Source organism: Loxodonta africana, chromosome 2 (assembly GCF_030014295.1).
Source record: "Loxodonta africana isolate mLoxAfr1 chromosome 2, mLoxAfr1.hap2, whole genome shotgun sequence".
Classification (NCBI taxonomy): domain Eukaryota; kingdom Metazoa; phylum Chordata; class Mammalia; order Proboscidea; family Elephantidae; genus Loxodonta; species Loxodonta africana.
In genome coordinates, this window is record NC_087343.1 from 144302159 (window position 1) to 144316104 (window position 13946).

Genomic DNA, 13946 nt, shown 5'->3' on the forward strand with positions numbered 1-13946 from the left:
TATACCAACTCGACGGCAGTGGGTTTTTTTTTATACCAACATACAAATTAAGCTTTTCTTCTAAACTGGCACCAATGCATGAGGGTTGTACATTGTTGGCATGCCTTCTTCAGTCTAGGCTTCTTGCAGCTAGCATTCTCTTTGTAAGCAAGTGAGCTGCTTTGGGAAAAGGACTGGTGGTACCAGACTGGTGGTGACTGCCACTGATGTGTGGCTGCTGACAGCAATGTGTGCACAGAGGTCAAAATATATTGTGAGTAAGGAAACTACAGTACTCTTCTGGGAGAAACCAAAAGAGACCTACATAAGTGAAAAAACATACCCTGCTCATGGATAAGAAGACTTAACATTATCAAAATATCTATTCTACCAAAAGCAATCTATACATTTAATGCAATTCTGATCCAAATTCCAATGGCACTCTTTAATGAGATGGAGAAACAAATCACCAACTTCAAATGGAAGGGAAAGAGGCCCCGGACAAGAAAAGAATTACTGAAAAAGAAGGACAAAGTAGGAGGCCTTACTCTACCTGATTTTAGAACCTCTTAAACTGCCACAGTAGGCAAAACAGCCTGGTACTAACTGGTACAACAACAGATACATAGACCAATGGAACAGAATTGAGAATCCAGACATAAATCCATCCACATATGAACAGCTGATATTTGACAAAGGCCCCAAAACAGTTAAATGGGAAAAGGCAGTCTTTTTAACAAATGGTGCTGGCATAACTGGATATCCATCTGCAAAAAAATGAAACAAGACCCATACCTCACTCCATGCAGAAAAACGAGCTCAAAATGGATCAAAGACCTAAATATAAAATCTAAAACAATAAAGCTCATGGAAGAAAAAATAGGGACAACATTAGGCACCCTAATACATTGCATAAACAGTATACAAAACATTACTAACAATGCAGAAGAAAAACTAGATAACTGAGAGCTCCTAAAAATCAAACACCTATGCTCATCCAAAGACTTCACCAAAAGAGTAAAAAGATTACCTACAGACTGGGAAAAAGTTTTTAGCTATGACATTTCCGATCAGCACCTGATCTCTAAAATCTACATGATACAGTAAAAACTCAACTGCAAAAAGACAACTTAATTAAAAAATGGGCAAAAGATACAAACAGACACTTCACTAAAGAAGACATTCAGGTAGCTAACAGATACATGAGGAAATGCTCACAATCATTAGCCATTAAAAAAAAAAAATTTTTTTTTTTTAGCCATTAGAGAAATGCAAATCACAACTACAATGAGATTTCATCTCATTCCAACGAGGCTGGCATTAATCCAAAAAACACAAAACAATAAATGTTGGAGAGGCTGTGGAGAGATTGGAAAACTTCTATACTGCTGGTGGGAATGTCAAATGGTACAACCACTTTGGAAATGGACTTGGCGCTTCCTTAAAAAGCTAGAAATAGAACTATCATATGATCCAGCAATCCCACTCCTTGGAATATATCCTAGAGAAATAAGAGCCTTTACACAAACAAATATATGCACACCCATGTTCACTGCAGCACTGTTTACAAAAGCAAAAAGATGGAAGCAATCAAGGTGCGCATCAATGGATGAATGGATAAATTATGGTATATTCACACAATGGAATACTGTGCATCGATAAAGAACAGTGATGAATCTGAAACATTTCATAACATGGGGGAATCTGGAAGGCATTATGCTGAGTGAAATTAGTTGCAAAAGGACAAATAAACTCAAGAACTCAAGGAATAGTTTAAACTGAGAAGAAAACACTCTTTTGTGGTTATGGGGGGGAGGGAGGGAGGGTGGGAGAAGGGTATTCACTAATTAGATAGTAGATAACTACTTTAGGCTACGGGAAAGATAACACACAATACAGGTGAGGTCAGCACAACTGGACTAAACCAAAAGCAAAGAATTTCCAGGATAAACTGAATGCTTCGAAGGCCAGTGTAGCAGGGGCAGGGGTTTGGGGACCATGGTTTCAGGGGACATCTAAGTCAACTGGCATAATAAAATCTATTAAGAAAACATTCTGCATCCCATTTTGGAGAGTGGTGTCTGGGGTCTTAAACTCTAGCAAGCGGCCATCTAAAATGCATCAATTGGTCTCAACCCACCTGGATCAAAGGAGAATGAAGAACACCAAGGACACAAGGTAATTACGAGCCCAGGAGACAGAAAGGGCCACATAAACCAGAGACTCCATCAGCCTGAGACCAGAAGAGCTAGATGGTGCCCAGCTACAACTGGTGACTGCTCTGAAAGGGAACACAACAGAGGACCCCTGAGGGAGCAGGAGAGCAGTGGGATGCAGACCCCAAATTCTTGTAAAAAGACCAGACTTAATGGTCTGAGACTAGAAGGACCCCGGTGGTCATGGCTCGGAGACCTTCTGTTGGCCCAGGACAGGGACCATTTCCAAAGCCAACTCTTCAGACAGGGATTGGACTGGACAGTGGGTTGGAGAGGGATGCTGGTGAGGAGTGAGCTTCTTGGATCAGGTGGACACTTGAAACTATGCTGGCATCTCCTCCCTGGAGAGGGTAGAGGGAGTTAGGAGCTGGTGAAATGGACACAAAAAGAGAGTGGAGGGAGGGAGCGGGCTGTCTCATTAAGGGGAGAGCAATTGAGAGTATTTTTTTTTTTTTTTTTAGCAAGGTTTATATAAGTTTTTGTGTGACAGACTGACTTGATTTGTAAACTTTCACTTAAAAAAAAAAGATCACTTAAAGCACAATAAAAATTAAAAGAAAAAGAATATTGTGAGTAAACGTCAGTCTTACCTTACTTGAACCCTCAGCACTTTGACACTATTGGTTTCTCTGTCCTTGAAAGATTTTCTTCCCTCAGCCCCAAGAAAGCAAAGAGAGGTGGTTGCAGGAAGTACTATGATAGGGTTGGAAAACTAATGAGCCATGGGCAACCAGGCTTCTGTCCTGAGAACCACCTGTGAAACTGTTAGGAACATAGCTCTGATCATGATACTAGGTATTTATCCACCAACCCTCCTCCTCCAGTGGTTGAGCATTCCCCTGTGGCATTATCTCCTGGTCACTTTGGGCCTGTCCTGAACAAGCAGGCTGATAGGCTCCCACAGCTAAATAGCCTTCTCAGGCTCAGAGATGCCTGAAGCCAGCAGTGTGAGAGGAGCCGCCTACAAGTGACTTCTGGGATGGGTTGAGGAGGGCATCGAATGTATACTTCGTTATTTCTATCAACTGGTACTGCTAAGTGACAATGAATAAAACACGGTCCTGTCTTAGAAGGGGCTCACAGTTTCATGAGGAACTAGAAAGGGCACAAGTAACATTACAGTGGAAATGTTGTAGCAGGACCAAACTAATTCCCCAAATTCCCAGGAATATTTGAAATGGTAAGATTTTCTTTGGCCAGGACATGGAGGAAGTCAGATGGCAGTGTTATTAGGTGATTTAAAAAAGGTGACTAATTCCATATGGAAACCGGTGGCTTAGTGGTTAAGAGCTACAGCTGCTAACCAAAAGGTCGGCAGTTAGAATCCACCAGGCGCTCCTTGGAAACTCTATGGGGCAGTTGTACTCTGTCCTATACGGTCACTATGAGTCGGAATCGACTCAATGCCCCAGTAACCCAACCCAGTGCCATCGAGTCGATTTTGACTCATAGCAACCCTATAGAACAGAGTAGAACTGCCCCATAGAATTTCCAAGGAGTGCCTGGTGGATTCGAACTGCTGACCCCTTGGTTAGCAGCCGTAGCACTTAACCACTATGCCACCAGGGTTTGGAGTTTAATTCCATATGTGTGTAAAATTCCTTAAGTAAAGAACTATCAGCCACTTAATCTGGTTGATATTAACAGAATTGTATTATATCTAGCATTTTGCCAGAAAGCATGTCTTGGTGTATGGGACATGGAGGCATGTTATAACCAAAAGGCTTGCCTCTTTGTAGTGAATACATGAGCTAGCAGAAGAAAGAGGGCAAAACCATGTATTTCTCTCCCTTAAGCTCCTGGATGTTTTTAAAAAGTGTCTTGTTTGCTTCGGCTGGGTGGTTTGAAAAGCTGGGCAGTTCTCTCAGGTGGGAGTTTTTTGGTTTGTTGAAGCTATGGAAGGCTGAGTGAAGTTAAAGGGTGATTTCTTCTGGATGGCAGGACCAAGAGAATTATCAAATTCTAGGCCACAATGAACACACCTTCAGCCCCCTCCCTCTACTGCCCCCCCACCCCGCAAGACACACACTCTGCTCAAACCCTGCTCTCCTCCTCCAAGCATAAAGGCGTCAGGTGCTTTCCTTATAAAGGTAGCATGTAATCAGAGAAAGCATTAAATCATTACTTGAAGACTTTATTTCAAAGACTTTATTGTAATGCTTTTAGAACTTTAAACAGCAGCCTCCCCAGTTCCTGTGTTGGTAGTTTACGTGGACCACCTGGATCTCCAGGGGAGGACCTTGTCTTCTGCTTGGAATTCTCTTTAAAACTCTGTTCAGAAAGTCTTCCCTGATCTTTTGGGTAGAATTAAGTTTCTACAAAATTTTGTTAACACCTATATTAGAGCAGTTATTTGTGTTTCCTGTTATTATTTAGCATTAATAAGCATTTACTGAGTGGTTACTGTATTGAGGTGTTTTCACATACTGCATCTTAGAATTCTACTAAATTACATCTCTTTCACCTCCATTCAACTCTAAGCTTTTTGAGGGGAATAATCTTATTTTATTCTTGATCCTCAGTTCTGTGCCCGTGGTATTATATTATTCAATAAATGTTGAATGAAATTAATGAATGCCCAGGATCACCTAGGTTGAATCTTTAAGTTTATTCATATGTTAAAAAAAAAAACAACTCATTTTGCCATGATGCCATATAGTATAGATGGCTAGAGTAATGGTTAGCTGTTCAGTAATCCCTGATTTAATTATCAAATGCTATTTTAGTTAAAAAAATATCAGAGTAGCATCTGCACATAACTTAAAAATTATGTAGTACTGAAAGAAAGCTCAGTTCCTGGCTCCTCTGTTCCCACCTTCTAGACTTATCCTAGAAGCAATTACTTTCTAACTTTTTAATCGTTTTTTTTGATGTATATCTCCATATTTGTGAGTGTTAAGTTTTTACTGCTGGTTTTAAATGTATAAATTTAACATCTATAAATCCTGTAATGGTATTTTAGGATTTAGCTCTCTTCCTGTCTTTCCTTCACTTTAACTCTCTCAATACTCACTATACTTGTTTACCTCTTTTTGGTTAAACCAGTATTGATTGTGACATTATTTTGGTTAAGGGAATAGCGTTTACACTGTTTGAGTCCACAGTGACATATAAAACTGGCTGCTAGCATTTTGGGTGTAGGGTGAAGGAGGGGAGTTAAGTACTCCCTGAAGCCTTTTACTTAGCTAATTTTTGGGGGGGCACCTGTTGTCTCACTGGGGCCCGCTGCTGTGCTTGTGTCCCTGAATACTGAGCCTCTCAGGTTTGATTTCTCTAGAGAATAACCCCCAGTCTCCCGTAGGGGTGGAAGGGGAGAGATAGTCACCTGGCTTTGTAGGAGTTGAGTGGGGAGAGTGGCTTCCAAACTACTCTATCCCTAGACTTTCAGCCAATCCCTTTTCTCCGCAGCTTTTCCCCTTACCCTCCCTTTGGCTCCAGGTGCACAGATTCTCAGAGGTTCTGCAGAGTGAATTCTTCTGCTTCTTAGCAGCATTCCTCTCTGTGGGCAGGTAGGTGGAAACCCCCTTGCTCTGTAAAGTCACTTAAAAATAAAAACAGTTGCTGCTGAGTCGACTCCGACTCGTGGTGACCCCGACTCGTGGTGACCCCGTGTGTATCAGAGTAGAACTGTGCTCTACAGAATTTTCAGTGGCTGAATTTTCCAGAAGTAGATCACCAGGTCTTTCTTCTGAAGTGCCTCTAGGTAGACTTGAACTCCAAACTTTTGGCTAGCAGCCAAGCACATTAGCCATTTGAACCTCCCAGGGACTCCCATAAAGTCACTTCCAAGCCAAGCCGAACAGAACCAAACCAACAAAACCAAACCCATTGCTGTCGAGTCCGTTCTGACTCATAGCAACCCTATAGGACGGAGTAGAACTGCTCCACAGGGTTTCCAAGGCTTAATCTTTACGGAAGCAGACTGCCCCATCCTTCTCCCACAGAGCGGCTGGTGGGTTTGAACCACCAACCTTTTGGCTAGCAGCTGGGTGTTAACTGCTGCACCACCAGGGCTCCTTATTACTACTCAATTTTTCAATAATGTGTTAATATCTGTTGTCTCCTTTCCTATTTTTTTTGTCCTTTTTGGTAATATCTTTTTATTTTGTCATTGTCATTTTAGTCAAGTGTTAGGAAGGAAAGGAAATTTATAAATGTGATCCATTTGTCTGATTAATTTGAAATTCACCTGCACTTTTAATGGGAAAAAAAAAAAACCCAAATTAAAAAATTTACTTAAAACCCATCAGTCATTTTTTCCCAATTTCTAGCAAGTGAGAGGGAAGGGGAATAAAAGGGACTGACCAGTCTGTCTTCCTTATTCTCAGCTTTTCTCAGAATGTGGAGAATTGAGGTATGAAATGAAAGCTTGCAAAAGAAAGTCATTTAGAGAAGAACTTACTGTTTGATGTTTATAACCTTATGGATGTGTTAGTGAGGAAATAAGAAATCACTGAAATCAAATTTGAGTGATAAGTTTTTATATGCTTAATATATTTTTTAGAAATCTATAATTTTATGAGTTTGGTAAGGTTATTATTTTTAAGAAATTCTTTTAATTTCAAGCTCAGTAAAAATGTTAACGGGTTTGGTTCAGGCTTTAGCAAACTACTGGCGTTGGTTCAAGTTGGGGCTCGCAGGTTGGTTCAAGTTCCTGGGAAAGAGCTGTGAGCTGCTGTGTAGCTTTGTCCACAGGCCCTGCACCACGGCTTCATGCATTCTTGACATATTTGCTGGTGGCTGTGAATTTCAAAACTCCTCCTTGGCTGCTTTTAGGAACTTTCTCTGGGAAGAAATTTGCCTTTTCTCTCTGACACTTTTCCTTTTCATGCAATTTCTTAATTGAAAGAAATTCTCTGTTAATGAAGGGCACAAAGGCCATTTGTTGGTACTGCTCATTTAAGGGGACATGGGTGGTAGTGGCAGTTTAGGGACTAGAGCTTCCTATGACTGTTCCCAACCTTTCTGCAGTCCTCCAGGCAGATGGGGACGGTGGGAGGTCTAAGGTCTCTAATATTTAGCAGAGGACAGAAGCTCTGTTCAGTTCCTGGCATTCTCTTCCTGTGTCCTCACTCTTGGAGCTTGCTTCTACTTCTTGCCAGTAGGTGGCAAACTAGGCCTGGGAAACACGGCAAGAGCTGTGGGTTGTGTGGAACTGGGTTAGATCTTAACCGGGCTGTCTTGCCCAGACTTATGGTGCAGTGAAGAGCTCTCTGAAGGAAGCAGAGGGTTTCGGAAAATCTCTTCCTTGTAGGAATCACCTCAGGCTAGACAAAGGGTCATCTTAGTAACAAACCAAAACCCAAAACCGGTTGCTGTCCAGTCGATTCTGACTCATAGTGACCCTGTAGGACAGAATAGAGCAGTCCCATAAGGTTCCCGAGGAGCAGCTGGTGGATTCAAACTGCTGACCTTTTGGATAGCAGCCTGAGCCCTTTGCCACTGCATCACCAGGGCTCCCCTCTTAGTAATGGCATTAACATAATAATAATATATTAATAATACTATGTGTGTAGGTACCTCAGAAGAAATGCCTGGTGATCTACTTTAAAAAATTGGCTATTTGAAAACCCTGCGGAGCACAGTTCTCCTCTGATACACGTGGAGATCCATGAATTGGAATCAACTTGAAGGCGACTGTTTGTCTCTAGTGCACACAGGTGGACACACACTGACAGATCCTTAGTATGAAAACTGTTTCAGCTCCCGCATGCTGATTGTTTCAGGCATCTGGTTCATGGGATGGAGTTCCAGACTGACTGGCAAAACTCCTGTGGAAGGGTTAATTAGGCTCACATCAGCGGTGAGGATCTGGGATAAAGCAGACCAAAAAATAGAAACTGAGGTCAGAAGCAGGGAGATTGCAATCAGTTCACCGAGAAGCTGGACCAAAGGCTAGTGAAGGAAGGGCAACCCAGGAGTGAGCTGGGGCGGGGGCGGGGCCGGGGGGGGGGGAGCCGGGGAGGGGGGAGCGGAAAGACAAATACTCACAAGCTGGGCAGGAAAGGCTGCGCCTGAGGTTGTCCCTGGCTCCAGACCCCACTATCAGGTTAACCCTTAGCTCCCCAGTCTGCTTCTTGGCAGGCATGTCAAGTTGTGGTTAAGGGCATAGATTTTGGAGTCAGATGCCACTTCCTATGTTTGTGACTTGGGGCATGTTATTCAACTTATCTGAGCCTCCGACTTATCCTTCAGATGGGGATAGTAATACCTAACTCAAGGGTTGTTGTCAAAGTTAAACGTAAAGGGCTTATTACTTACTGGTCCTGGAATAGACTAGGTGCTTAATAAATGGTATCTTCTAGTACAACTGTTAATTTAATAAAAGATAATTTTTCCTTATAAAAGGAAAATTAAAGAGGGATCTCCTAAACTTTGGTCACAAGGAGGAAAACAGCCCTCCAAGTGCCTGTCTTACCCTGGGAGGGTGGGCTCCATCTCCCTAAAGACAGAGCAATATATTTTTGTGCGTTTATGATGGGTGGGACATCCTGAGCAAACCTTAGTATTTTGTGAGGTATACACTCTACGTTGATGAATGCAAATAGCCTGAGCACAGGATACCTTGAAAAAAAAAAAGGTGGCAATAAAAACACTGTTTGGTTTGTAATGCAATACCTCCTTTGTTGTTCGCTGTTAATATTTTCTAGTCCAAACATGTTTGGCCTCATTTTGGAAAAAAAGTATAGGCATATGTTTGGTGCATTCCCGGGTACACTTTGTGAACAAATAAGGAAGCCACACAGGGCAGAGCAGATACAAAGAGAGACATTTGTCCTGTTTTTTGGCTTCCCACCCAATTCCCCTCTGCAGTGAAGAGGACCACCTCCTGGACCCACACACCAAGCTTAGCTTTGAAATGGTTTGGACATCTCAATAGATGGAATTTCTTTTGTGTGCGAGTGTGTTGAGTGTCACAGCGAGCTCTTAAATCACCGACTCGGTATATAGACATTCTGGCTTTTAAATATCGCACCTCTAATTTTTTTTAATTTCATTGTGCTCCAACTAGCTTGTGCTCTTGAATAAAGAGCCATTGTTATGTTTAACCTGTAAGTTTATGCATTTAGGGGGAACTTGTGCTTTTCTCCCTCTTCCAAGTTTTGTGTTGAATTTCTGCAGGTAGATCAGGTGGGCATGAATGAGACTGAGATGAAGTCTTCCACCCCCACCACAAGTCAGCTATGCCCCCCAGAGGTAAACTCTACTCCACAACCCCAGGATCCCCCTGAATCCAGGCAATAAAGGCATGTGGTTTGGTCGCAGGGAGGCATAAGGATGAAAGCACAGAAGGTGAACCCAGGCATCACTATTAGAAAAGCCACTGGTGGACTTACGATCCCATTTAAGATGTGTCAGTTGTGTTCTCTGTTTACACAAAGGCCAGTACCCTTCATTAAAATACATACTTCTACATTATTTTAAAAACATGATTGTATTAAACCAGCTCTGTGAAAATGTCACTTCACTTCTATTTACGGTTTGAAAAGGAGGCAGTTTCTGATCTGATTAAGGGGAGCGTGGGGTGGATTTATGAGAGGGGCTCTTCTTTGTTCTTTGGATCAAAAACTCACCTTTTGATCAAACTCGACAGGTGCGTTTTCGACAGACTAGAATATTCCTGGGTAACTGCCTGCCTTGCATTGGTGAATCCCCTGAAGTCACAGGCGAATAGGATCTGAAATGTTGGTTCCCAAGTGTTCTAGCACTGAACAACTTACCAGCTGCAGTCGAGTCAGTCCAACTCGTGGTGACCTTATTTGTGTCAGAACAGAACTGGGCTCCACAGTGTTCTCAATAGCTGATTTTTTGGAAGTAGATCATCAGGGCTTTCTTCCAAAGCACCTTTGGGTAGACTCGAACTTTCAACCCTTCAGTTAAGAGTCGGGTGCATAAAAACCCTCCTTACCTTTCCCACCATCACCTCAATGGCTATTTTGTGAAAGCATTTCTTATTTCCTTGACCATTTATTCAACTGAATATACAGTTAGGCAAGTATATACTAATGCTGGCTATTATTTTATCATCTTTGAGGATATGTGGTTAGTAAGATGTGTATTAAGACTTTTGATATACCAAAAAGATGGCTCTCATTAACTTCTAAGGGGCCCAAGAAACCCAGTTTGGGAGCTACTTTGTTCAAAAGATTCTGTATTCTATGTTTTCCTCTCTCTTTCTGAACCTGCAATTCTATCAATAAATACCCTAGTTACTAGAACAATGCTTTGGATGCATATCCATAGGATAAAATATTTGAGACTGCCTGGAAAATTACATGATGTATGATCTGGTTAACCAATTTTTATGATAATATTAGTCTTATAGAATCTTAACCCTAAGCCTTATCATCAACTTATTAATAAAAATAGCAATAATTATTGCTAGTATTATTGAGAACTTACTATGTGCCAGATACTAGGCTAAGTTTTTGACATGCATTTATCTATGTCTCATAACAATACTATAAAATGGATAACAGCTTAATATGCTCAAAGAGGAAACCAAAGCTTCAGTTTCACTGCTAGGAAAGGAAGAAGTGGACTCGGAGGTCATGCTATTAGTCACTCTACAGTATTGCTTCTCTACAGAAGAAAGCTGATGGGAAAGTTGGTTTGCTTTTGAGCTTATTTATTTCTGGAGAGACTAAGAGGGAAACTCCCATTTGTAATAAGGGTTCAACTTTGGATCCGTTTGCTTACTTCTCAAAGACTACAGCTTGGTTTGCCCAAACAGTGCAGCATGGCTAACAAAGCCCATTGATGGGAAACCACGTTGCAGTAACCTACTGTGATCTTGTGTGGCTGTTGAATTTTCCATCTGATAATATTTAAGAAAAATATTTTTCCACAAAAATCTCTGTGAAGTAGCTCAGTGCTATTTGATTTGGCTTCAAGTGTTCTCTACCTGATAATATTTGAGAGGAATAATATTTTTCCCTGAAAGCCTCTAGGAAGCAGCCCTATGTTATATAGGTTTGGCTTCATGAAACCAGTAAAACCAAAGTCATTACCGTCAAGTTGGTTCCAACTCATAGCAATCCTATGGGACAGAGTAGAACTGCCCCATAGGGTTTCCAAGGCTGTAAAATCTTTCCTGACGTGAACTGCCACATCTTTTTCTCATGGAGTAGCTAGTGGGCTCTAACCACTGACCATTTGGTTAGCAGCTGAGCACGTAACTACTGTGCCACCAGGGCCCCGTCTCTCCATCTCTCTATCTCTCGATATTGATATAGATGGAGATACACACAGTGAAAATTGTGAGAGCCAGAACTTGACAGGACTGCCTTGTTTTTCTGGGTCTTCCGAGTTTTCCGCCTTTGACAGGGTATAGTCACCACTTTTCTATTGCTGTCTATTTAGTGGAAAATATGCATGTTTTCCTCCTCCGACAGGTTTCTGCCTTACCCAGGTCCAGCTTTTGCAGGCTTTACTGTATGTATCAGCACAATTTCACATTAGTGCTTCCTCACTGGAAAAATGTAACTGTCCCTTTTCGCCCAGTGAGCACCGATGCTCTCTCACATCCCTTGACAGAATTTATTTGCTACTCAGAGGAGGATCAGAAAAGAAAAACTGAACCCTGAATCATCCTGAACACTCATGTGATTACTCTTACATGGATTACAATGACTATTGTAATCTTGTGCCACTCACCTGTGTGAGTAAAGGTGAGAATGAAATCAGGTAATCTTCCTGCCTGAAGAACTAAGTTGTGGTTGTCCATTCCACAAAAAAAAAAAAAAAAGCAAAAAACCAAACCCATTACTGTGGAGTTGATTCTGATTCATAACAATGCTATAGGACAGAATACAATTGCCCCATAGGGTTTCCAAGGCTGTAATCTTTATGACAGCAGATGACCAGGTCTTTTCTCCCACAGAGTGGCTGGTGGGTTCGAACCACCACTCTTTCAGTTAGCGGCCGAGCCCTTCAACCACTGAGCCATCAGGGATCCTTCCATTCCACATGGCCCTATTTAGTTCTTTTTTTGTGTGTGTGTGAACATCCACTCTATTCTAAGGTATTCTGGGTCCTTGGTGGATAAAAATGGCAAACTGAAGGGTCAGGAAGGGAAAAAAAAAAAAAAAAGGAGGCGAGGAAGATATTATTTAAGAGCACTAGAGAAATAGATTCTTATTTCTTATAACACATTACTTCTTCACTCCCTGAGTCAATTGGGCTTATTTTTAAAAGTAAGGATGGCAGAGTTTCAAATGACTTTGACCTTATGAAAGCTGCATGCTTCCTTTTGTCAAATGGTTGAACTAATTCTTGGTTTAGGGACCTGTTCTAGGTTCTGAAAGAGGGAATTTGCCAAATTGTACCTAAAAAAGCAAGTTTAACCCTCAATGTTCCCATCCAGAGAGAACTGGTGGAAAGACCAAACTCTAGCTGTACGGCAATTGTTTTTTATTGAATTTTGTTAGTTTTTCTTTTTTTCCTTTCTGTTTTTGCTTGTGGAGCCCAGTTACTGAATTTTGGAAGAGATGATGGACCTGGTTTCCTGCTTTACAATAACATTACAAATCTCAGACCCAGCCAAGGCAAGAGTGTATTAATTGGGAGTAGAGCTATAAGAGTAGTTATTCCACTTCCAGCATCAAGTGCTTATTTAGATTTTAGAAAAATTGCCAAGAGTCTTTTTCATACTCCGTGTAAGGTTATTTCTACCAGGGGTGAACACCTCCAACAAGACTTTAAGAGAAGCAGAAAGATGCTATGGATCAACAAGATAGTCCCCATGGCAGGAACTGGGGTCTGTTGCTTAATTTGAATAGAAATAGAAATGGAGGCTCACCTTCCCTGGACATGAATACAACCAGCAGATTTAAGAACTATAACCTTCCTCTGACTTTCTCATATTCCTTGTACCCAAGCTTATTGCCAGGCCTTCTCATCACTGTCTTCTTGGGTAGCTTAGGGTGGGAGTCAAATGCATTCTCTGTTGTCTAAGAACATCCCACTAATACTTTATTAAAGTGAAGTGTGCTGTACATGGAGTTCAAAAGTGCTTTTCTTCTGGCTTGAGCACACCTGTACTTTGCTTCTCCTGTCCACGCCCTTGTTCCTTCTGCCTCAATACCAGGGGTTCCCACGGGCAGGACTTATGGGTACAGTGTACTCCACAGAGCGCTGTGAAGATCAGTGGTTCTGCAGAGAATGTCCTCATGGCCTCATTCTTCAGTGAGGCCATGCAATTTCAGGCAACTTTTATAACTGGTGCCCCAACTGAAGACATCATTGGAAATATCTGCAAATGAAGAAGGAATATGGAGGAAAGTCTGCATTCTAGGGATCTAGGAAAGTTGATGGAAGAATTCAAATGTCGGACTCAAATAGAATTTATGATGCCAAATTTAGATAACAGATATGTCTTAATTGAACTCCCTTCACCTAAGGCTTTACGAATTGCTTTAAAATTTATTTTTTTTTTTACGTTTTATGAATTTCTTCTGAAGCTGAGAATATAAACAAAACGAAAGATATTTTTCAATGATGCCAAATCATCTGGATGAAGAGTAAAATAAATCAGCACAGAATTTTCAGTCAGTTTGAGGACAGATATTGGTCTTTTTACTTTTGCAATTCTTCTCTTTGGTAGGTCGTCAACTATTGAACTCATTGTTCTTTAGGGAATGCTGAAAGTGGTGCAACTTAGTCTTAATGGGTTTTTATTTATCTTTTGCTGAGAGGAAGGAGAGGGTAAAGGGAAGGTAGGATGTGGATAAGTTTATCAGTAGAATATTT